At 49.2% G+C, this 25,909-nt stretch overlaps 1 pseudogene across 1 annotated transcript in view; it reads right to left on the bottom strand.

The window, feature by feature from the left end:
- The window catches only part of LOC311199751 (tubulin polyglutamylase TTLL13-like), a 138,294-nt pseudogene that overhangs the window by 98,765 nt on the left and 13,620 nt on the right, over positions 1-25,909 (bottom strand). The window lies entirely within an intron of this gene.

Below are 25,909 nucleotides of genomic sequence, written 5' to 3' on the forward strand. Positions count from 1 at the left end.
CCGCGCAAACTGAGAGGTGACAGAAAAGCTTTACGCAGCTAACCACAGCCCAGACCTTGGCTGCAGGTATTCCGGGACCTCTCAGCCCCCTGAGTCCACATGCCTCAGGGTCCCAGAGCACCATGTGCAGGCCAGAGCTGTCCCATCATTCCAGTCTGGCATCCGAACTGCCCCTCACTAAACCCCTCTCACCCACTTTAGCAGCTGGATGGCAAAGACAGGCAGACGGGGGGCGGGGGGCTTGCACCGCCATTGCGGTGTCGCTCCTTCCTTTGCACAGGGCTCCACGGGGCTTGTGAGCAATAAAGGCATGAAGCGACAGCGAGCGTGCCGCGGGCATTGGACACCAGCGCTCATCCCTGGCTGAAAAGGACACGCTGCGACACCTCGGGCTTACCACTCTCATACTTGCAGCTGGTCAGGTTGATGGAGAGAACACTGGAATGGAAAGAGACAAGAGAGCAGTCGGTGCTCATGCAAACCAGTGGGCAGAACGGGAAGCTGGGCTGTCAAGCGGTGCCCTTGACCGCCTTCTGAGGGACCAGATTATGTTCCAGCAGGGCAATTATGTGTCCAGTTACAGACACGGCCTCCCAGGCAGCCACGATCTCTGCAAAGCCAGGGAAAGAGCCATCAGACACACAGCTCCTCGGCAAGCTCCTTGCCCAGGGTGGCAAATTCCAGTGCCTAAACCAGTCCAGAAAATCACCATGGTCACAGTCATTGAGGAAACCACCAAAGCACCGCCCCAGTATGCCAGTGCTCCTGAGGGGAGGGAGACTGAGGCTTCCCCATACTGCCCCTCATCTCATGGACCTTTCCTGGGCATCATGGCTGGCTCTCCCCAGCACTGGGTTGGCCGGCAGAGCCAGGAGCACCTCTCTTAAATGCCACTGCTGAGTCTCTTGGTGCAGGCAGCTGCTGAGGCTAGTAGGGCTACGAAGATGATTAAGGGCCTGCAGCATCTCCCCTATGAGGAGCAGATGAATAAGATGCTCTTGCAGCAAAGATGCACTCTGCCTGCAAGGCACACGGCCTGAAGCCAGAGACATGTGCCGACACACTGCTCAGTCACAGGGTGGGATCCCAAGTGTGAGAGACCCCCCCCAGCAAACCACAGAGAGGTTCCCACTGCCTAATTTCCTATCCCTGCTCTCAGCTGCTTTAATGCCCATCACTCACTCAGCTGGCAGGCACCAAGTGCGGGGGAATATCTTGTACTCCTCGGGGAAGAGCTTGAGCATGCGGTTCAGGTTGCGCGCTAACAAGTCCTTCCGGCAGATCTCCATCATGCCTGGGAAGTGGTTGATTTTCTGAAAGAGGTGCAGAGGGAAAAGAGAGTCAGCAAAGGGACAGCAGGGATCCTCCCCCAGAGCTGAGGAAAGCCGGCACACACGGAAACCAGTGGGCAGAATGGGAAGCTGGGCTCTGAAGCAGTGACCTTGACTGCCTGCTAAGGGATTATTCTCCAGCAGCTTCAGCTGAACTTCAGCAGCAGGACTGATCTGCTCCTTCCCTCTAAGCCCTGATGCCTGCCCTCCCCAGCAGATCACAGGGAAGGACATGGAAGTGGAAGCACCGTTCATTAGAAACTAAGGGCTCCTGCAGATCTCAGAGAAGAGCACAGCAAAGCCCCAGCTCCCTTGCATCTCTCCTTGCTAACAAATTTCCCCCCCTACTAATGCTTAACAGCAACAGTATGTTCACACCCTCAAAATGTGGGAGTGGGTTCAAATGAGTCCCCACTCCTGGAGCAGCATTTCTCTATTCAGACTGTATCCTGTGCAGGACCAGTGAAAAAACAGGCAACAGTGGGTAAAGCAAAACTGCATCAAAGTTAAAGGACTGTCAGTTAGCAGATGCAAAGTACCTGCTGCAACTCCCAAAGTCAAACCCACCATTCAATGAAACTGCTTTTCACACCGCAGAAGCTGCATCTGAATCAAGTTCCCAGAGCTGCAGTGACACATGTGCTGTGCTAACAGCATCCTTTAACGGCGCTACGAATCCCTGAGGCAGAAGGTCACAGCACAAACATCCCACTCTCAAGGGACTTTTTTTCCCCAACACAAACACAAAAACATAACATCAGCCAGCAACCAAAACACTACAAGCAAGAACAGATAAAGACTAAAAATCAATGGGGAACCTATAATATTTGGTTATACAGCATGCAACAAGATATTCAGGTGATGTTTCTGTAATGTCTTTTCTCCTTTACAACCTACTGAGAGATGAGGCTTGGAGGTACATTATTAAAAGCTGAAGGTAAAACTGAATGAATGAGAAACACACAAGCTGCAAAAAATCAACGCTGACAATGTGAGATTACTTTTTCTAAAATCAGGCAATAAGAAGAGGAACCAGCATCGACACCGTTTCTCTGCAGTTCTACTTGCAAACAAAAGCCCAGCCTTTTCTCAGTAACATCACCTTTACATGTCTTATGCCTTTTCCTCTGTTAAGAGAAACTGAGAAATAGCATGGAACAATGGTTTCTGTTGTTGGCAGCTAAAAGTGGAAGTGAATTGAAAGGTATGGGGCAGCAGCTCCCAGGAATCCATAGGTAATGGGAACTTTCTATCTAACTAACCAAGAGTGGCTGTGTGGAAAGTGCTAAGAAATGTTGCTTTTGCAAAATGAAAAATGTTACAAAATTAACAGGCACATAACTGAAACCTCTGTGCCTGTCAGTCAGTCCTTACTCAGACTTAAGGAAGGACCTGATGGATTTCAACTAGAAAAGGCAGGGGGAATTTCAGGCCGAACCACTCGCATGATCCCCACCTTAGAATGGCCTGACCAGCACACTGACCCACATGTTCTGTTCACCGCTGGTCCCAGGCGCAGACCTGTGCATTTCACCATTAATATAGGAACTCAAATAAGTGTTATCAGCCAAAAGGTTAGGACTGACTGCTACCCAGACAAAAATAAATATAAGAGGAGAAACTGGAGTCCCTGAAAACAGACTAATTAGTACTGTGTGTGTTTGCTCTCCAGGGGAAAACCCAGTATCTAAGATCAAGGTTGTCAGTGGTCCATACTGAAATAATATACTAAGATTTGATGTCCCAGCAAAGTCTGGAAACTACCTAATGGAACAGTGTGGAGCTTTGGATCCCTGCTGTGTGAGGGTCCAGTGCTTGGGGAAGCTGTTGAGTCACCTCCTTCCAGAATAATCAATATCCTTTACCATCTGCTGCTAAGGAGGGGATCACAGAAGGGATCAAAGACAACAGTGACACGGTGCTACTCAGCTGCTGGTGCTGGCTCTGCTGAACCAGTCGGCCAAATGCAAGCTGAATAGGACGATTCCTCTTCGAGAGGAGGACAAAACAAACATCAATCTGTGTTCACTTGGGAGGGAGCACAATATACCTTCAACTTCCCCAAGGATGCAAACGCTCCTCTGCCATTGCCCGTAGTGCACTGGTAAGAACATTGAAGAAAAATGATCTCCTAAAAGGTGAATGACACCAGATTTCTACCCAATTCACTGTCGAGCATATGTATGTTCCTGCAGTTCTCTTCTCTTTTAATCACAGGACTGCTCCAGTAAGTAAAAGAAAAGGGACAGCTGAGAAGACACAGGGTGCAGACCTCATGGGTATAAGTCTGAAATATGAACCGTACCTGGAGGAAATTGAAGAAATACTGAAACCTGAAGCACAGACTGGGAGTTTTGGTTTTCTGGTCTTAGTTTTGTCTGTCTGTCTGTTCATTTCAATAGGAGTGATTGTTTGTAACTCAAGTTTTAATAAGAAGTGCTACATCATGGCAGTAGTTGTAAAAAGTCCAGTATATGGAATATACAGCCTCGAGCTTTTGAACAACATGTCGATGGTTCTGCAATTATAAATCACACTGAACCAGTCTGATCTATAAAATGATACGAGGTTTTGCTCGTATGATTAACTTTCCTCATGTGATTACCTGTTTGCCTTTACCACATACCCCTGCTCAAGGGATCCCTATAACAGCTCTCCCTGTGGACATGGGTAAAAATTTAGACTGGCTTTGGAACCAGAATAAGTCGATTCTTTGGGGAGACTTTGAATGGAGGTGGCCATTTAATAATACATTAAATCGAACCTCCATTTGGAGCCTAAATTGTTCTTATGTTCCCTTTGTTGGGACAATAAGACTTTGGGATGCAGAGGCAAACAACCTTGATCCAGACACCCATGGGCAGATAGATGAAATGGGAATAAGCCATACTGGGAAAGCGCTTGGTCCTGAGGTATGTGGAACCAGTAAGTTCATGTCCATGGTTCAATGTGATGCAAGGGCCACCTGCGAATCGCTTGTGGTCTCAAGCCCTGGAGGAGAGAAGAGATGACAGGAGGGATTGCTACCCCTGGCATCCTCAGCACAGTGTGTCAACAAAGCCTGATGTGAAAACACCTGTGAAATTACACAAACATTATAAAGTGTACCACTGGTGGAGACTTAGAAAACAGCTGGTTGTGATGAATTCATTCATTACAGCATTTAGTCGGTGCTGTCTGTTTGTGTCAAACTTACAGAAAGCCATATAAGATGTAATAGTAGCACAAGCTACTTTACTAAGAAATCTTACTGTCAGATCTCTCCATCTATGGGCAATTATGATGACTTCAGCATTTATGTTCCACACCAGCTAACTTGGATATGCTCAGATGGGACTATTACAGATATGTTACGTTGGGAATGAAAGAATCAGGTAGGTTACTTAACAATTGGTCTGCCCAGACATGAGACAATTGTTAAATGGGACAGAAGGGACGATTTATACTGATTCAAGATGTGCTTTGAGGGTAGTTCAAACATTTGAAAAAAATATGGAATGAAAGACGGTTAATTAACAGTAAAGGAAAGGAAGTATGGATGCATAGGAATCTACACTGTAGCTTAACAAATCTCTGAAAGATGCACTGTTTGTAAAATGATAAATGAAAATGTTCTCAAGAAACAAGGAGGAAGAGAACCTGGTTTAAGACCTTTTCAAAGTTTGAAATACATCCTGGTACTGGTTGACCATCTAACAGGATGGGTAGAAGCATATCCAATGCCACAGCTGCAGGGGTAATTAAAATCCTTCTAGAACAGATTATTCCCAGGTATGGAATAATTGAAAATGTGAATCCAGATCAAGGGAGTCACTTTACATCCAGGGTGTTTCAAGGGACTATGGAAGGATTAGGGATATCCTGGGACTTTCATACTCCCTGGCATCCGACCTCCTCTGGTCGGGTTGAACGGATGAATCAAACCCTAAAGAAACAATTATCAAAGTTAAATTTAGAAACCAAATTACTTTGCCTTACTGAGAATTTGAACTGCACCTAGGAAAGACTGAGGTGTATTTCCCTATGAAATGTTGTTTGGCTTGCCTTATGTGGGTGAAATCAGAAAAATCTGAAGAAACAGTAATTTAAAGACTGTTTGAAATATTGTTTTAGCAGTAGTGATTTTTTTTTAGTTTTTATTATACTAGTATTTAGCTATTGTGTTTGGGGAGGGGTAAAAGGGTTGAAAATGTTCAAAATGATGTTGATATGGTGTTTATCCTTCACTTTATTGAAAGTAGGAGTGTTGGGTCATGCTAGAAAACCCCTTAGTAATCAAAAGAACTTACAATTCAGCATTCCAGAGGGGACCGGGATCCAGAGGATTACGTTTGATGCTTGCTAGGTTTTGGATTGTGGGCGTCTAAAAAACCAAAGGGCACTGAGCCCTGCGGAAAAGTACATGTGTCCTGAACCAATACAAGGTTGGACACTTTATGGGACAGGTCCTTGCCCCTCTTGGAACAATGTTTGGTGGACTACTAAGGTTAATGGATGGACAGCAGATGTAAATCAAAAACGTTTATATTGGGAACCCCTAAAAGAGATGACTACCATCTCAAAAGGACATACTACCCACAATTGCCAAGAAAAAGAGAGTAATCCTATAATAATTACTATCAGTGATGCTAATGGTACTATCACTCGACCCTATGGACTAGGGATAGAGGTCACGGGAAAAGATCCAGTAGGGAGATTCAGAATAACGGTAGAAAAACCTGAAAATAAAACTTCAGACAAAGGAAAAGAGTGGAAAAGTACACAGACACCTAGGACAGAGGTAGGAGGACTTGTCAATGATCCTACAGTAGTAAAAGTAGTTAGAATTGAAGATTTGAAACAGACCTTTGAAGTAGAGGCTATAGAGACACGAATGCCTGGGTGGAATGGATAAAATACACTGTGAAGAGTTTAAACAAGAGTGATTGCCATGCATGTGCCTCAGGTCAACCTAAACCACAAGTTGTCCCTTTTCCCCTAGGATGGTCCAATGATCACACAGGAATGGAGTGCAGTATTGCACTGTACCAGGAAAGAACAGCCTGGGGAAATGGTACCTGTAAAACACTCTCACTTCTGTTCCCAGCCTTGCTGAATAAGGACATTCAAACAACCCCTGTTCTCACAGGTGTAGCTGGAAACCACACGGCCTGTCTCTCACGATAGGGCAGAGTGGCTACACAATTTGTAGGGGAGTTCTCAGGATGTAAGAGAACATTGAATGTGACAAATGTTAAAGGTGGGAACTATTCATCATTACAGGTTCCCAGAGCCGACTTGTGGTGGTGTTGTGGAGGAAGAGTTCTTCCATCCAACTGGAAAGGCACTTGTGCTATAGTACAATTGGCTATCCCATTCACCCTGGCATTCAGAGAGGATAAGGTTTCTAGAGAGAAAGAGATCATTGCCAAAAGGAGCATATTGGGAACCTCCTTTGATGACAGAATATATATAGACTCAAGGAATATATATAGACTCAACTGGAGTTCCTCGAGGGGTTCCTGATGAATTTAAGGCTGGGAATCAGATTGCTGCAGGTTTTGAATCATTCTTTTTTTTGGTGGGTCACAGGAAATAAAAATGTAGATTGGATCAATTATATCTATTATAATCAACAGAGATTCATAAATCATACGAGGGATGCTGTTAAAGGAACAGCAGAACAACTGGATGCCAATAGCAGAATGACATGGGACAATCGGATGGTCCTAGATATGATGTTAGCAGAGAAAGGAGGAGTATGTGTCATGTTAGGGGGACAGTGTTGCACATTTATACCAAATACTACTGCTCCTGATGGAACGATTAGCAGAGCCTTACAAGGCCTTACCACTTTGGCTGATGAACTAGCAGAAAATACAGGAATAGCTACTTCTCTTACTGGGTGCTTGGAATCCTGGTTTGGAAAATGGAAGGGAATGGTGATACCAGTTTTCACTTCCCTGATAGTGGTAACAGGAATTTTAGTGGCCATAGGGTGTTGTAGAATCCCTTGTGTTAGGGGTCTTAGAAAGAGATTAACAGAAACTGCAATAACTAAGAAGATGCCCCTGGGACCACTGCCTTATAATATGCTTCTTCTAGAGGAATAAGAAACAGATAATAGAGAATCTCAGGAAAAAGAATGTGAAGCAATGCTGGCCAGGTTAAAAGCTTCATATGAAACAGGACTTTGAAAATATGCAAAAGACAACAGTGAGTATAAAGAAAAGAAGGGGGAATTGTGGAAAATGGTAAGAAATGTTGCTTTTCCAAACTGAAAAATGTTACTGTATTCTTTACTGACTGAGAGGACTCAGGCTGCCTCATCAGAAATCCTGTGTAGGGAATTTAGGATAGCACATACAATAATGGTTCAATTTAAGTACATAGCTCTGCTGAAAGATACAGATGATCCTGGACAAAGAGATAAGGGGTTAAATCCTGACTGAGGACATGGGGCTGGAACTTAAGGAAATCAGGCCCAACTGAACAGGCTTTGACCATGTTGATTGACAATGGGGCACAAATTACCACATCAAGGAAAAACAATGTGGGGCAATGGTAGGGGAACCAGCACACAAAGCTATGCAGCTTGTCACCAGCAGTAACACCATGTCCCTGTCTGCCTTGGCACTGCCACTCAGACATCACCATTACTGAGAAGGACTGGCTGGGAGAAGCACCCTGAAATCTGCAAGTGCTCCTCAGACATCGATACAGTTCCACGGGTGTTGCTAATGTCAAGCTACACTGAGCTCCTTTTCTTTCCCTCTGCTATTATGGAAGGCTTGATTGCCTTGATTGTCCCTCAGTCACTCTAGAAATACTTCCATTTCCTGGGAAGACACTGTAGGCACTGGCTGCGGGGGGACCTCATTGCAGCCTTCCAGTACCTGAAGGGAGCTTATAAGCAGGAGGGGATTCAACTTCTTAAAAGAGCAGATAATGGCAGGACAAGGGGGAATGGGCTAAAGCTAAAGGAGGGAAGGTTTAGATTAGATATTAGGGGGACGTTTTCTACAGAAAGAGTGGTGAGGTGCTGGAACAGGCTGCCAGGAGAAGTAGTAGATTCCCCATCCCTGGAGGTGTTCAAGGGCAGGTTGGATGGGGCCCTGGGCAGCCTTGTGTAGATTCAGGCCTGGAGGTTGGTGTCCCTGCCTGTGGCAGGGGGTTGGAGCTCTGTGATCCTTGGCGTCCCTCCCAACCCAGACCAGTCTAGGATTCTATGATTCAATGTGAGCATTTGTCAAGAGAGCCCTGCCTCTGAATTATTAGTCCATGCTGTATTTTTCAGGGGCCATGGAGATACTGAAGCCCTTCTACTGTACAAAAAGGCTGGACCCAGGCAAGCAGAAAACTCTCAGAATCAGCCAGGTTTTGGAGACTCTGTGAGTCCAGCCAACTGACTGCAAGTCTTCGAAGGCATCGCACAGAAGCTGAGGTTTGGGAAGTTCCTAAGCTCTAGAGCCACTACACCCATTTGAATCCATCTGCTTTTCAGTACTGGGAACATACCAAGATACACATGGACATAAAACACATTGGGTGCTGGACTGGAGTAGAAAGAATAGGGCACAGCAACGAGGAATTCTTTTTCTAACCACTGAGTCCTTATTGAAAACAGGGACTATACCTCTGTGGAGCTTCTCTTCTCCCAACTGCTTGCTGCTCCTTTAAAAATGACTCATGACTAGGACAAAAAGGCTTTAGAGCTATCCCTGTGTGCAGACGTTTACCTCTCTGGCGTGACTGAGCAATCAGGAAAGAGGAAGATTTGAGTGAAATCAAAGCTTCTTGGCAAAATGGCAGCTGTTGTTCACAGCATTGACTTTTGCCTCAAACCATGAGCCTTCTGCACACATTTGCCAGCTGAGATATGGCTAACATTGAACAGCATCTTATGCTGCAGCCAGGGGAATTCCCACAGGGTCCCACCTTACAGGCAAAGCTGTTTAAAACTACCTTCACTTCTCCTCACCATCCGAAGAAAACCCTGGGAACTACAGGGAACCCAGCAGCACTCAGGAGAATTCTGTCACTCTTGCTTCCACCAGCAGCATGTGCAAGTGGTGTATGTGTGCCACCCCAGCCCTGTTCCCCCACACTCGACTGCTGAGGAAGTGCTGGCTGCCACCCGACCAGCTGACACATCCAGTGCCAACACGGTCCGTGGCTGTGCGCACTCAACAGAGCGACTCAGGAGGCACACACAAGCAGAGGACTCGGGGGGCAGCCTGGACGGTGGGACCCTGAGGGATCAGCTCAGTTCTGCACGTTTCAAGGCACAGATGAGGCTCTAGAGAGCTCTGGGGTGCTGGGAACAATCAAGAAGAGGAAATGAGAGAGAAACTCGCTAAGAAGCAGGACACGAAGTCCTGGGGAGCAAGCAACATGCATTTGTCTCCATACCTGTAGCAAGGAGATGCTCCCTCCTCCTTAAGGAACATGAAGGATCCACTTCTGCCTCCCACCCTGTAGAGCTTCCGATGTCTGTTCTCGCAGCACGTGCTCAACCCGACCACCCAAATCCCATTGAGGAGGAAGGTGACGCTGAACGGGAAACCACGGTGCCTCTTGGAGATGAACTGGAAGCTTTCTGCAATCACAGAGAGGAAAGGGTTCACAGAAACAGGTTATGCTGTGCTTTCAGCCTCTTGCCATCATCACATCACATCCCCACCAAAGCAGCCAGCCCTCTGAGGTCAGGTACTTTGGCTCTCGGCTCTATTTATCGGTTGGCAAAAGTCCACCTCCTCCCCACACCACAGCACTGGCACTTCCCAACCCCACACTACCAAGCTGGGCACGCCTGGGACAAGCAAATCCATCCTCAGTTGGGCCGCTCGCACTGGCCCCCAACAGAACCCAGAGCCTCCCGGCCCAGCAAGGTGCCCTCTGCCACCTCCCCTAGCAGAGTGTGCGGGATGCGCAGGAAGCTGGGGATCCCGGCGTGTGCCTGCGTTGCTGGGGCCGTGCAGCAGCGAGCCAGAGCTCCCGCAGGGTGATGCAGGCGTTCCTCAGCGGCGCCTCCTCGCAGAGTGCAGCCAGGCTCCCCATGGGGACAGCGGCCACGCCAGGGGCTCTGGGCCCGCACCAAGACTCTCCCACTCATGCCCACATTGGAGACAGCTGCCTGCATCAGCAGCAACTCTCTGACTCTGCACCCTTACCTCCTTCCAGCAGGTTGCCTTGGTAGACACACAGGTTCTCTCCTCCACAGTGCTGCTGACAGACTGCGATTTCACCTCTGTCACCAGCAGCACTGCGGGATAAACAGATGCCTTTCCCTAGGAAGACCATGGTAACACGTGCGTTGCTGCAGAGCAGGGACTGGGGGAATCCTCCGGCATTCTGAGGCAGGAGAGACACAAAAAGTGCATTCATTCACCTTCCAGCTCTGAGAGAAGCTGAACACAATGACCATGTAACCACACCAGGCACTTGAGGTTGTCTTTTCAAACAGACCTCGACCTGCTGAACTTGGAACATGTTTTCTAACATGCAGAAGGGCAGAGAAATATCTTGAGTGGAAAAACCTTTACAGGAGCCAAAACTGGCTGGAGGAACAGCGTACCAGGTGACCTTTTCATACACTCCAAGTGTTTCAGACACCCCTCTGACGTCCTGGCACCAGCTAGGGCCAGAGGTGGGGGCAGGTTGACTAAAATCATAGAAAGGGAGGCTTTAAGCTAGAGTTCCTCTGGTGCAGTTTTTCAAGCCCCTTTTTTACCCCACAAGTGCTGCAGCAGATACAGACACAGGTGGCAGTTCTCTATTTTGGTAGCTACAAGCTGTCTGTCTTCGAGAAATGCCCTGAACCTGCACTCACACTACCTACAGGCACCTTCCAGCATTAGGCAAACACTTCCCCTTCTTAGAGGGGGCTCTGTGCCATCTGGTATGGTGAGGGGACGAAGTCGTCTCCCTCGGTGCATGACATTTCCCGCCGCCTTGACGCCCTTGTGTCCCTTTGTCAGGGGCAGATGTGGCACTGGTACTATAGGATTCCTCATGGTGGGAAGGTGACAGGGAGAGGCATCAGCCACAGCTCCCACAGAGATCCTACGGTTCAAGCCACTCCATTCTTCCTGCAGAAACAATACTTGGCAAGAAGGGAAATGTGAAGACTGGAAAGGAAATATATTCTAAACACATCTGGTGTTTGTTCTTCCCCGATGAAATAAAGTACCTGAGCTCACTGATTGGGAGCTGTTTGGATATCAGACAAGTGAACTGAGGCATCGTTCATTTTATAGGAAAGTTCAGTAGTGCCTGTTGTAGTTTTGTGTGGCTGGGTTCAGGTGGAGAAGGGGGGCTGTAGGAAAGGGCTGCAGCAAGAAGCAGCCAGAAGCTTTCTGCAGGCCCCACAGAGCAAACACCGGCCAGCTGACCATGGCTGAGCCCATCACCCATGGTCACAGCGCCTCCGGGAATCACAATGAGAAAGAAAAAACTCACAAGCAGCTGCTTTGTACCCCAGAGAAGAAGTGAGAATGTGTAAGAATCTGTGCAGGCACCAAGGGCAGTGAGGGGTGGGAAGGAGGCAACCCAGGTGCCAGGGAGAAAGATGCCCCTGCAGCCCCTGGAGAAACCCATGGTGGAGCGGGTGTCCCCCCACAGCCCATGGACAAGGCCCAGACCCCACCTGCAGCCCCTGGAGAGGCCCCACGCTGGAGCAGGGGGAGACAGACAGGAGCTGCTGTGACCCAGGTTGGAGCAAACCCCTGGCAGCACTTGCAGCCCGTGGGGAGAGACAGAGACACAGAGATGAGCGAGGGAGAGAGAGATCCACGCTGGAGCAGGTTTGCTGACGGGGGGGCTTGTGACCCAGTGGAGGACCAGGCTGGAGTAGTCTGGGCCTGATAAATATTCTGTGATTGATTTCTGCACACATAGCAGTGACCCACACTGGGCAGAGCTGAAACCCCATGGGAAAGGATTCGGGTTTGGAGAAGTTGGAGAACTCCAAACAAAAATAGAGAAAGGAGATGGAGGAAGTGACAGGGAAATGGGGACAAAAATCCCAAACCACCAAAAAATCCAAACCCAAAGGAAAGACAAGGAGAAAGGGGCGGGTAGGGAGAGGAGGAAAAGAAATAACCCAAGAAAAAGAAAAGAAGAAAGAGCCAGAGGAAGGCGCTGGAGGAGGGGAGCGGGAGGGAAGGAAACAAAATTCAGAAGCAAGAGAAACAGAAAGATCAAGAGGAAGAGGTGGGCAGGTGGAGGGTGTAAAGAAAAAAAAGACAAAAGGAACGATCAGGAGACAAGAGCAGGAAGAAGGGGCAGGTGGGGGGGCAGCAGGGAAAAACCTAAAACCCAAACCCAGCCAAGGAGCAGAGGCCAGAGCAGGCGGGGGGGGAGGGGGAGAGGCGGGGGGAAGGGAAAAGGAAAGAACAGGAGGAAAAGGCCAGTAAGAGAGAAGGGAAGAAAGAAAAGAGGAAAGGAGCAAGTGGAGGGGAGAGGTTTGGAGATAGGAGTAAGCCGTATTGCAGGGATGCAATAGAAACCTAAGGAAGGGAATGTAAAGTAGAACAGAATTGAGTACAAGCAGGATGTCAGAGTTAGTTAATTACTATTATGAAAGAATAGGATTAATGATAGGGTATTTATGGCTGTGTAATGACTGGTGTCTAGTGAAATTCTTCACCACCCACTGCTCAATACCCACCAGAAGAAAGTTTGGGAAAGTCTGTTGGTCTGGTAAAGAAATTGAAGGAGTTGGGTGATTGCCTGGTCAGGAATCTGCTACTCCCTAATAAGAGAGACATTATGCTGGGGAACAGCTGCAATGATGTCAGGTATCCCAACATCATTGTACAGTCCCAAGAATAAAGGATTAGAGAACAGAACCAGTCTCAAGTTTGAAAAGCCGTAATCATCATGAGAAATTATACAGGTGCCTTGAAATTAGGAAACTTTGGTGTAAACTACAGAGCCCAAAATTGGAATTTGTGTTTTGATCCATGCAAAGGAAAAGCCTCTTGTCAAATCACTATCATAGCATGTGGATGTCCACTCACTGTAATGCAGGGATTAAGAGGAAAATGTTCTGTTAAATCACTTGAAAATCACAGTAGACTTTGAAATTGGAAAATAATTTGCAAGGAAATTGAAAAGGGGGGAATTGAGATAGAGAACTTGGCATAAAATTAAGCGATTTTATATAAACTTAGACTTATTTTCATAAAAGGAGCTGCACAGTTGACCCACAGAAGCGGAGCCACCTTGGAGATAAGGAGGTAACGGGTTCCCGTGCTCTTGTAGAAGAGCAGAATGTCTCTCAGAACTCTGCTGTGAATTAGCAACGCAGCTCGGGGCTCCAACTCACGACCTTAGGATTCAGAGTCATATGCTCTACTGCTACCCCAGCCCTTCCAGCCCCAAGCTGGTCAGTGACAAGAGGACTGCTGTTGTCCTGGAGCTGTTCCCTTGGATGGGGCAGGGATGGCAGGTGGTGTGGCAAACAGCCCAGACTAACTCAGTCTACCTCTGAGCACACCTCTGGCAGCTTGACTCTGGCCAGGACCAAACTTCACTTTACCTTTAGTAAAAAAGGGATCCTTTTGTGTTCCCCTACTGCTAAGTCTGTCTTGTCTCTTGGGATAGAATTTTCCACGGTACAAAGGCCACTCTGGAAAGCATCTTACACTGAAAGCCACACCAGGTTCACACTTTTTACCTGCACCTTTGAAAACCTCCTTCCAGTTGCAAGTGCTGTGTAATCAGACTACAAATTCAAACGACTGAAACGATCCTGTCATCCAAAGGATCACATAACTGAGCTCTTCATTTGCTTTCAAAGTCAATACTCTGAGGGAGGAGACCCAAGATAGCCTCACAATGCTAACACATGATGCAAAAGCAACGATCCAGAGGATGCTCTGGCTAGTTAACAAGCTCGGGTCTCAGCCCTGGAAGGATAATACTGATGAAAACACTGACAAGGATTCCATGAAATTCTGAAAGAATATTGTTGGGCTTGTGCTTCATGGGAAACAGCTGTGGAAGGAATAAAATAGATCTAGCAAAAAAAATGCATAAAGACCTGAGTTCACAGAGTCAGAACTGTTGATACAGGTAGATCCTTTAAGGGTTGACACAAGTCATCATGCTGGTACAGTTCACATAGCTAGCTCCTCAAAAAAGGGATACCCAAGGCCGTACCTCTCACAGAGAGGTGAGAGGCCAATCCTCAGTCTCTCCAGCAAGGAACACGTGTCCCTGGTGCTGCAGAGGCTGCCACCAGTGCAAAATAAGGACATCACGGGTACCATGACTTCCTCTGCCACACAAGAGTGTCAGGATTTCCACTCAAGAATGCTGTGAGCTGTGTGGAGGCTGACCCACACTCAGAGACTACTGAAATATTTCTCAAGTATTTTGCTTGGGAGGTCTTCAGGAAAATGACTCAGTAACAATGCAATTCTGTCCAGTTACCTCCACAGTTCATTACCAAGGACTAGGCTGTAGTCATTGGGTGACAATGTCTGTAGTGACAGAATCACCTCCAGTCTCTCTCACATTTTACCCCCCTTTTACAGCAGAGTAGCTGCACTGGTCCTCAGGGAAATCCCCCTGGGGTGGATAAGTTCACAGGGAATCAGAAGAACCCAAACTAAGTTTATCCTAAAGCCCAAGGCAGAATGTCTGGAGCTTAAACACACTGTCCCAATTCAAGGGCATGTCTGCACTCTCCTCCTTGCACACACTGTCACAGCTCTCTCTTTGAAAGGTCACAGGGAGGCTGGAAGTTCAGTGACAGGAGTACTGTGCCTTGAGCTACAGCATGACTTACTGGAAGCAGTGCTGCACAAGTGTCTAACACTAACTCTGCAGGCAAGGACGCTGCACAGTCCTTGTGCCTGTGCTGATGGGAAAGCACGGGGGGCAGGAGAAGGAAACCCCACACAAGCTGTGACTATTTACCACTTTCTGTCTGAAGAGGGAGCGAATACTCTCCAATGAGCAGAAGCTGCCAGAACAGAAGCAAGGCTTCTCAGCACAGCAGCCAAAGGGACATTTTGCTACCTAAATGCTTCTACCTTCATCTTTAGGGCCACTTCTACCTGACACAATCAGAAACAGCAAAAAAAGAAAATAAAAAAGAGGAGGAAATGTGCACGTGGTGTCAGACAGCAAAACACCTCTGCATGGCATCGATACCAAGGTCAAGAATGAACACGTGGGATGATACACTATTATTGTTTTTTTAAGAAATACTTTGGCATGGATGTAAGTGTATTTCCTACAAATTCAAGTGCCATATGCACTTGCCAGAACCCCTGACCTGATCAATTCCACAAACCATCATTTCAGTTCCTGATGGAAACCTCACCGGGCTGGCACGATGTGATTTCAAACAGTGCTTGTCTTTATTTCCAGCCACTCAGATGTCTACACCCCTCTTTGCTCTTCTACAGAGATGCTATTGCACACAACACCCATACCCACACACACCATCCACCTCATCTGACTTTTGTCTGACTTCAACACCTAGCAGTAAAAACTAATTCAGGATCAAAACATGAAGTTCAAACCAAGCATTTAAGTACCCCATAAGCAGGGTAAACAGAAAGATGATTAGCATGGCAATTCATTCTAATAAAGTGTTGATGACACTCATTTTAGTCTTTCTTCTCTTCAACAAATAAGATTTCATTCACCACTGACAAGGGAACTGGGGTCACCTGACTGTCTCTGAGGAGATGACACCAAAGACAGGAAGGTTTTGATGAGCAGTTATCTACTGCAACACAACTGGTTCCAAATGACCCTTGATTCTAAACGTTCAGATCTATTTTAGCTGCACAGGCAACTGTTTTACAGCTTTGCTTGAAGATGTTTTGTAAAGAAGAGCTGTACTTCTGTGGGGTTGGGTGTTACTTAAGTATTTTGAGTGACAACTACAGTACTTGTTTTAAACACTATCTAATCATTCCACAAAGCTGGGTAAGCAGACCAAAAGCAGCAAACAAAATGCAAACCCTCAAATGCACCCTGCAAGGCAGGCTTTGAAACATAAGGAACCTGAGGTCAAATCAAATGCTGTCAATTAGCAAGAAAGAAATCTAAAATCATGATCTCACTGTGGAGTTCTGGGCACTGGCTGCCATGTCAGTCTAGTCTAGATCTCCTTTTATTCCCCCCGTTCTTCCTAACTTCCTATTTGGTAGGCTGCAGCTTTATTTTTCAGGGCTTCAAATTCCCTTCATCAAATTTCCCCTTAGCCTAGTGCCAGTTTGAAAGAACAGAACAACTTTAAGTACTTTTGTAGTCCTTTTGGGATCTTGCCCACTACCCTAAATTACTACCCTGCAGCTGAACTTCAACCTCCTTCATTTGCTGACAAAAGGATGAAGGGAAAATGTGCTCAATTTACAGGATTCTAACAAGTGTCCCTGCCCCTCGCCCATTCCAGGACAGACACTTTCAAAGCTACTGCAGCACTACTGGGGTTTCAGAACAGACCTTTACTAACTAACCATCAGTGGTAGAAAATGGGGAGAAACTAAGGAGAACTCTTCCACAAATGGGCAGACCTATTTTTGCTCCCAGGTTGCATTAACCCAAGTAGGAGGTGACCTTGAAAATCCTCCATAGCCAGAAAGTAGCAAAGCCCTTCCTTGTCTCTCAGACCATCTAAATCTCTATCTGCACAACCCCAGGAGTTGTTTAGTAATCTTAATAACAAATCCTGGTTAGAGAACCTGCAAGGCTGCCAAGAGACAAAGGTGGGAACCAGCTGAGCTTTCACCTGCCCAAAGAAAGCTTTCTGCAGAAATTTCAAGAAAACCCTTTCCTGCATTTTTTCTTTCCCTGACATCACAGGTTATCAGCTCCAAACGTTTTCCCTGTTCACTTCAGTGAGATCACATTCTGTGTGCACTTCAAGACAGAAGAACATGACAGGAATCACATTTCTTTAAAATTAACCAAACCCCCAAACACACCCACACACCCCCAATGAAATGACATACAATTTATGCTTTTACCAGAAGAATGTAACACATGGTTTTTGCACAGAGGGGGAAGGACATGGAGGTGGAAGCAACTTTCATTAGAAACTAAGGGCTCCTGCAGATCTCAGAGAAGAGCACAGCAAAGCCCCAGCTCCCTTGCATCCCTCCTTGCTAACAAACTTCCCCCCCCACCCCATGCTTAACAGCAACAGTATGTTCGTACCCTCAAAATCTGGGAGTGGGTTCAAATGAGTCCCCACTCCTGGAGCAGCATTTCTCTATTCAGACTGTATCCTGTGCAGGACCAGTGAAAAAACAGGCAACAGTGGGTAAAACAAAACTGCATCAAAGTTAAAGGACTGTCAGTTAGCAGATGCAAAGTACCTGCTGCAACTCCCAAAGTCAAACCCACCATTCAATGAAACTGCTTTTCACACCGCAGAAGCTGCATCTGAATCAAGTTCCCAGAGCTGCAGTGACACATGTGCTGTGCTAACAGCATCCTTTAACAGCGCTACGAATCCCTGAGGCAGAAGGCCACAGCACAAACATCCCATTCTCAAGGGACCTTTTTTCCCCAACACAAACACAAAAATAAAATAACATCAGCCAGCAACCAAAACACTACAAGCAATAACAGATAAAGACCAAAAATCAATGGGGAACCTATAATATTTGGTTATACAGCATGCAACAAGATATTCAGGTGACGTTTCTGTAATGTCTTTTCTTCTTTACAACCTACTGAGCGACGAGGCTTGGAGGTACATTATTAAATGCTGAAGGTAAAACTGAATGAATGAGAAACACACAAGCTGCAAAAAATCAACGCTGACAATGTGAGATTACTTTTTCTAAAATCAGGCAGTAAGAAGAGGAACCAGCATCGACACCGTTTCTCTGCAGTTCTACTTGCAAACAAAAGCCCAGCCTTTTCTCAGTAACATCACCTTTACATGTCTTATGCCTTTTCCTCTGTTAAGAGAAACTGAGAAATAGCATGGAACAATGGTTTCTGTTGTTGGCAGCTAAAAGTGGAAGTGTGAGTTTCACCACTCAATTGAAAGGTATGAGGCAGCAGCTCCCATGTATCCATGATTATGGGAACTTTCAATCTAACTAACCAAGAGTGGCTATTTTCTCTTTTCATTTAAAAATGGACTGTTTAATTATATTCATTATAAATTATACAGTTATTTATTAATTAGAAATCCTTCTTTCACTTTAATTACTTGCATTCATGAAAAATATTATCCTACCAAAAGAAAAGGGTACACAGCTGCCCTTGCCTGCCTCTTCTCCTTCCCTCTGAAACAGGGCTGCCGGGCAAACATGGGCACCATCCCAGGAATAAAGCCTGAGCCCTCACAGAATCACAGGGCAGACGGACGGTGTTCAGTGGTGGGACAAAACATGAAGTTCCAATCACATTTGGCTGCCAGCTGATCAGCTGGTATAAGGCAGGACTGCTAAGAGAGGCTGTGTCTGTCCTGCTGGGCAGGAGACAATTGCTACTGCAACGAGCACTAATCAATGTTGTCTCATCGCATCCCAAAGCACCACAAAGTAAAGTGCAAGTGACAAAGGCATTTCCGATGCTTCCTCTCCAAAACAGAGGGCATCCCTGTCCCACTCCCACCCATGCCACCCTTACTCTAACAAAGGATTCAAATCTTACTCAAGGGTGACCAGGCTGTAAGGAAAGCGCCTGCTGCTCTGTCAGAGCTCAGCTCAGAGCTGCACTGGGGAAACAAACTCACCATCGGCTGGGAGCAGGGAAATGCTTTGCTCAGACCCTCCAGACAGGTGGCACACTGCCCAATTTGCACAAGAATTTACCAGCACAAAGAAAAGGGGGTGGAAAAGAGACTTACCGGGGACTGAGGGCCTGAAGCTCTGGGGCTGCCAACTCCACACGAGGCCAGATGGCTCCGGCAGGGACTTGCTGCCCAGGCTGTGGCAGATACCAAAAGCCCCGGCTGGGCGGGGGAGCGGGTCAGCAGGGAGAGGGGGTGTCGCGGGTGAGGAGAGGCTGCCAGGGAGAAACTCCCCCCTCCTGTGGGGAATGGAAGAGCCGCCCGGGAAAGGAGACACCTTGTGCTGGTGGGAGGGGAGCTGTGAGAGCCCGAGGAGCAGCAGCAAAGCCCGAGCCAGGGGCTCTGGCAGCCATGTTAGTGGGGGTGCTGCCTGGCAGCCATGTTAGTGAGGGTGCTGCCTGGCAGCACGGTTTCAGCCACGCAGGCACTGTTACAAGCTGTGCATCTCTTCAAGGCTGCCAATTGCCACTGATTACAATTTCCAGCCTTGAAGGGGTGCACAGCTCCCCCCATTCCCTGGTTTAGATCTCACTGTACTTCAAGTCACTGGAAACAAAGGCTGTGGTGGCAAGGTTCAAGCATCACTTTTCTGACAGGGAGAGAAGAAGGAAGCAGGATCACTATGAACAGTTTTGACTCGTGTATAGCCATCCAACACTTAAAGGATAGCCTAAAGTGCCACAGTGGTGACCTCCCATAAACAATGCCTCGCTTGAAGGACTCTGCCTCGCTGATAAAAAAGAAACACCAATTGGGACTTAAGTTTGAGTCTAACACCATATTTTAAGTAAATTCCACACTCAAGGACTATGTCCTCTGTGGATATAAAATGACTTCTTTGATAAGTGCCAGTACCCCCCTCCTCCTTCGATGAATTCCTTGCTTGTCACTAACTGGTCACAAATGCAGGCAAAGCATTTCATTGTAACTAGTTCAAGCTCCCCCATGTCCTTGCAGGTATACCAAACCTGCTGAAACCAAACTTGTAGTCTGGATCAGAGTCAAGGGGTAACTGAGTCTGCGCAAGACAGAATGTTACTTGCGGTGAGGAAGAGGAGCCATCCAACTTCATCCCCAAGACCCTCAATGACCACCACCAAACAGCAGTGTGCAGGCGCAGTGGGGAGGAGTTGATGGAAATCAATTCTTGGATCTCATTTTAATATGAAGCGGGACAGGTTACGAATATGTACAGGGGTATGAGGTAACCTAATGATTTTTGAATGAGGATATGGTATAAAAGTGCTACAAACTCTGACCAAAGGTGTGCCTACTTTGTTAGGTACCAGCTCTTGCAAGAATGTATAATAAATTACTGTTTCACTAACGTGTATACCTCAAGTCCTTTCTTTAGGACCATTGGCATTTCTAACACTCAGACACCCCTCACAACATTTATCTTCCAGGCCCCTCAGCAGCCTCTTGCCCCTCCTTGACCAAATGAAGCTTTGGTCCATAATAGAGGGCCTGGGGATCTACAAGGAGACTTAGAGCTGGAAAAGAGGGCATTGGGCCCCACACAGGAGAGTGTGGACCTCTAAAGCAGGGGTTTGGCCTTCAGAACAGGACTTTAAATGCCGACAGTGGAGCTCTAGGAATGGAAAATGTGGCTTTCCACCCCGAAACCAGGTTTGGAGCCCTGAAGAGATGCTTTGCAGCCTAAACCAGGCTCTTTGGAGTCTGAAAACAAGGCTTTGAGCAGGAAACAAATGAGGCCATTTTCCCTGCGTGAGGAGTCTGCACCCTAACACCAGGCTTTGGGCACCCACAACTCTGTGCTGAATCTTCTAAACTGGGCAATGATTCCTAAAAGCGACATGTTGGAGCCAGAGAAGGAGGCTCTGTACTCTCACGTGGAGGTGGTGGGTGGGCAGGCTTGAGGCCTTCAAAGGGATGGTCTGGCTCCTAAGGAGGGGAGTCCTGTCACCTTAAAAGTGCAGCTTGGAACTTCTCCGTGAGCCCTTGGACCCCCAAAATGATGTTTTTAGATCTCAAAGAGAGACCTGGGCAGACCAGAGAGCTGGGCAATCACTAGCCATGCGGCCATGGGAGCAGGTCCAAGGCTGGGCCTTTCTGGGTGACGAGGGCAGAGAGCAGCCCTTGGGAGAGGCCTGCAGAAGGGCCCTGGGTGACAGCCTGCATCCCTCTGGGGTGGTTTGACAGGCAAGAAGAACCTGTGGCCCTCCAAACAGGGGACACAACTCCACGTGCAGCCAAGTGCCTGCATCCAACAGCACAGCCAGCGCTGAACGGCACCCTGCAGCACCCAGCACTGCAGCCATGGCAAGGCCTCGGCAGCCTCCTGTCTCCACAGGCACCTGGCTGCAGCTTCAGGAGCCTGGTCCCACACTGCCAGCTGCACCTCGCAGCTGGAGAGATGGACAACCAATCCCAGTTCCTCTGAGAGATGGAACTAACTGCAGCAACCATCGTCATCATCCTGAAACGCTGCAAGGGAGGCCGTGTCTGTAACTGGACACATAATTGCCCTGTAATCTTGGGGCAGCTGGAGCTGGACAGGGTGGGCTGGTATCCTGGGGACCCTCTCCCTTGTGGGGTTCAGTGCTCCTGAGAGCTGGGCCCGAGGAGGGATCGCTCTCTGACAACCATGGCAGCACCCTGGGAGAACCCTGTGTGCCCAGAGCAGCTTCTTGGCCAAGCAGCAGAGAAACAACGTCCAGGTCCATTCTGAGAAAGGGCTCACACCCCACCAGTTTCCACCCTTCCCTGTGGTCAGAGTGGGGAGACCAAGCAGAGGGATCAGGGTTACCCTGGGGTCATGCCAAGGACAATTCCTGGGAGTCAGCCCAGGGGACGATCCCTGTGTTAAAAACCCCAGGATCTCCTCTAGCCAAGGGAGGTGTGAGGGTGCTGAAGAAAGACAAACCAGAGAAGTGTCTTTTGCAAAGCTTTGCCCTGCGGCACACAGGAGATGTTTGTGGTGCACAGACCCATCTTCCAGCTGGCCAGGACTAGTTCTGGCTGGGGGGGCTCGAGTGCCCCACAGTGATTATCCCTGGGAGGAGAAGGCAGCAGCCAGACTCAACTTCATTGCTCAGCAGCCATTTCCCACTCCTTGGAAAGGGCTGAGAGAAGCAAGGCATTGCCTCCAGACGTTGGGGACACTCTAGAGCCCCAATCTTGCACCCAAATTTGGCCTTCAGTGGCAGGGATACTTTTCCTTCTCCATGCAGATGATGTCAAGGTTGAGCTACTTCAGGAGGGGCCATTAGTCATTGGGATGGTGTGGGACAGGGTGGTGATGTCACCCTGCCATGGTATGTAGTGCTGTGCAGCAGCAGCAGCAACAGAAGACGAAGCAGCAGCAGAAGCATTATTCAGGCAGGAAGGGCCACAGCCCCCACCTGCCTCTTTATCCTTCTGCTGGTGGCCCTGCGACCCCAGGGGCTTGAGGCTGCTCCATGCCGATCCCGGGAATTAGGGATGTGGCAGGCAAGGGCAGTAGCCAGTCCTGGCAGCAGAACCCACTGCCGCTCTGGGTGACAGTGGGGCTGAGCTTGTGGCTGCTGCCACGGGTATTTTCCAGGCAACTGATGGGGTCGGGAGCAGTGAGAAACCTTTGTCCCTAGAGCTGTCCCTGTGTCCCCCTGCCCTGGGGCAGCATCCCTCGGGCCTTGTGCCCAGCCTGGAGCGGCACTGCAGAGGCCAGGAATAGCCCTGGGGAGCACTTCTCCAAGCCCTGGGCTTGTCACAGCCCTGTGCCCAGGGCCATGGCTCTCAGGCTGCCTGACTGAGTGCCAGCTTTCATCCTCAGAGACGGCCGTCCTCAGGAGATGTCCTCTCAGGAAAGCAGGAGCCTTCCACAGCTAGCCCTACTGTGCTCTCCTTGGGTGAACCCCAGTCCCCATGGGACAGGCTGGAACACCCACAGCCCCGGGGAGCAGATGGGGCAGCACCAGGGCTGGGAAAAAGAGGTGCTCTTTCTTTCCCCTGAGCCGGGAATCCCACTGAGCCTGAGCGTGACATGGCCAAGGAGAGGCTGGTGCTCAGGGCATCTCGAATCCTGACAGCTGCTCCACACCCCTCAGTCCTGCGGGCTGTGGGGTCTGAGCGGCCGGCCGACTTCATCAGAAAGTGTGCGGTAGGGCTGGGGCTGGGGCTGGGCTGGGGATGGGGCTGGGGCTGGGGCCGGCTGCTGGCAGCACTTGCTGGGAGCTGGAGTGTGAATTAGCTCCTTGTTTTGTCAGGTGAACCACTCTCCCAGCTTCACCACAGACTCTCACCTGGAACGGGAGGTGAAGGATGCACTTCTCTGCAATACCATCAGCCTGATAAACGTGCCTGCCTGTGACAGAAGGAAGGTGCTGCAGGAAGACAGGCAGCGCGTAAAACATTGGCTCCTGCACAACCATCAGACTCTCCGTGCATCTAGAGGAGGCTGTGGCACTAAGTTCTTGGAGGAGAAATCTCCCTAGGCATTGGCATCCTGCAAGGAAGCGCCAGGGCTTTTCTCTGGGCACGAGGAGGCTTGAGGCGCTGGGTGCTCTGGGTCCTGTGCATCGAGGTCCATCCCCATCGAGCCCACTGCCCGGGCTTTTCCTGCTACGGGGGGCAGCGGGTGGTTAGTGGGCAGGAACCCCTGCAGCTCCTGTTTCAATTAGGACACCCAAGAGAACTCCAGGCTGGAGCTGCTGAGCATGTTAACCCCGTACTCGGCCTGCCCCTGCAGCCTCAGCTGCTCCAAGCACTGGCCTGCGAGGAAAGCTCCTGACAGTGTGCGGGGTGGCAGGAACACCTCGAGCAGGGGCTTCTAAAGGAATTCTGTTATCATTGGGTTAGCTGGGGGAAAAGGCTGAGGGGCAGGGCGAGAGCCTGGGCAGCAGGGGAGAGAGCTGGAAGTGCTTCCCCAGCCCTCTCTGGGGGTAGGTGGAGTGCAGATCGCTTTGGTTCCCTGCATGCATGTGAAAGGAGGTATCAGACAGGGAAAGAAGCTTGCCAGGCCCTTGTCCCTCACCTAGGCAGCACCTGGAGCCTCCTGTCCCACCGCCCTGCCTCTGCTTTCCCCCGGTTTGCAGACGTGAGGAGTTGGAGATCAACCAGGCTGCCTGGCTGGAGGAGGCAGAGCAGTATGAGAAGTCCCACCTGGGCGGTTTCCGGGGCATTTACCCGGCGTGTGGGACAGAGAAGTACGAGCCGTTCTTCAAGCAGAGCATCTCCCTCTTCCAGGCAACGGCCTCATCCACAGCACGGGAGGAGTGTGTCAGGTACGCTGCCCCTGTGGCAGTGGTGGCCATGAGGCCCTCAAAGGCACTAAGGTGGAACAGGGCTGGGCTGGCCATGGGTGTCTCCCAGGGAAGGGAGCTCCGAGGTTTGACTCCCCTTCCTGATGTTGGGAGAGCTGACAGCTTGTGCTGGGAGGCCCTTGCAAGCACCAGGCTGTCCATTCCCAATGCTGTTGGGACTCCCACCGGGATCTTCTCCCTGCTCCAGCCCCAAGTCTGTCATTCTCCTTAGGGCTGGGAGCAGCCTATGGCTTGGTGTCTCTCGGGCATCACTAAGGCTTCAAGTTTGCTGGAACTCGGCTCTGTCTTTCCAAAGGTCCAGCCCATGCAGTACAACTCTGTGCAGCCCCAGGACCTTGTGGAAAAGGAGGAGAAGGAAAGAAGGGAGGCTCTTCTGCAGCGGGAGAACTTTATGCAACACTGGGGGATCGTGGATCAGCTCTCTCAGCTGCTCCCCAAAGCTTGTAATGTGAGAAACCCCCCACAAAGCAAAAATCCACTTGTCTTTCCGTGAAATATTGTCTGCTTTCACTTGTCCTGGTGCCCCCAAAATGGAAAATTCCTTTTGGAAGTGTCGATTAACATCCTTTCCAGTTTCCCCTGCGTGGGCCGTAGCTACCGGTGCATGAGAGTCCGTATCCACAGTTACATGCACATATTTTAAGCACCCAAATACATTAACATGTGTAACACCCCATTGCCAAAGCTGCAACACTTGCAGTCTCTGGGGGTTGGTCCCATGGAAAACTGGTTCGTGATTCACTGCTCATTCACTACGTTTTGCAGGGTCTGCAATTTTTTCAGAGCAGGGGCCACTGATCCACCCACACAGGTTTCTCAGTTAACCATGTGAAGGTTAAGGCGGGCTGTTTAATGCCCTGCAACACAGTGGCCCCTGTCAAAAATCCCTGTCCATTCCCCGAACACCCTCTCCAAAAGCAGGGAGTGCCCTGAACCCCCTTGACCTGTAAGAGCACCCCGAATACCAACAGCTACTCCACACCCCCAGTCCTGCGGGCTGTGGGGTCTGAGTGGCCGTCCGACTTCATCGGAAAGTGTTCGGTAGGGCTGGGGCTGGGGCTGGGGCTGGGGCTGAGGCTGGGGCTGGCTGCTGGCAGCACTTGCTGGGAGCTGGGGTGTGAATTAGCTCCTTGTTTTGGCAGGTGAAGAAACACAGGAGCTCCCCACCTCCTCTGCCACCCGTGTGTGGCACAGGCATCCCTTGCACTGTGCCAGCGTGACCTGTAGGGAAGGTGGCCAAGGGTCCCTCCAGCTCAGCCATCCTCCTCTCAGGTGCCCACTGATGACCCACGGCTCCTGGCTGGGGATGGTGGCTGGGTCCAGGCCCAGAGCATGTCCTAGTGCAGCACAGCTGCCCCCCCACAGGCATTCATAAGCCTGCACCCCAGTCTGGGAGCAAGCACTTCCTTTTATACTATTCCTAACACGGGTTATACTCGACGTATTCTAATTGGCTCTTAACTAAAGGTTACATTTACATACTCCACCCATCTTGCAGCCTGGGAATCAAGTCTCTTTCTCAGTCCCAGGAGCACTGAATCCGTATCACAGCTCCT

Source organism: Gallinula chloropus (assembly GCF_964237585.1).
Source record: "Gallinula chloropus genome assembly, chromosome: 21".
Lineage (NCBI taxonomy): Eukaryota > Metazoa > Chordata > Aves > Gruiformes > Rallidae > Gallinula > Gallinula chloropus.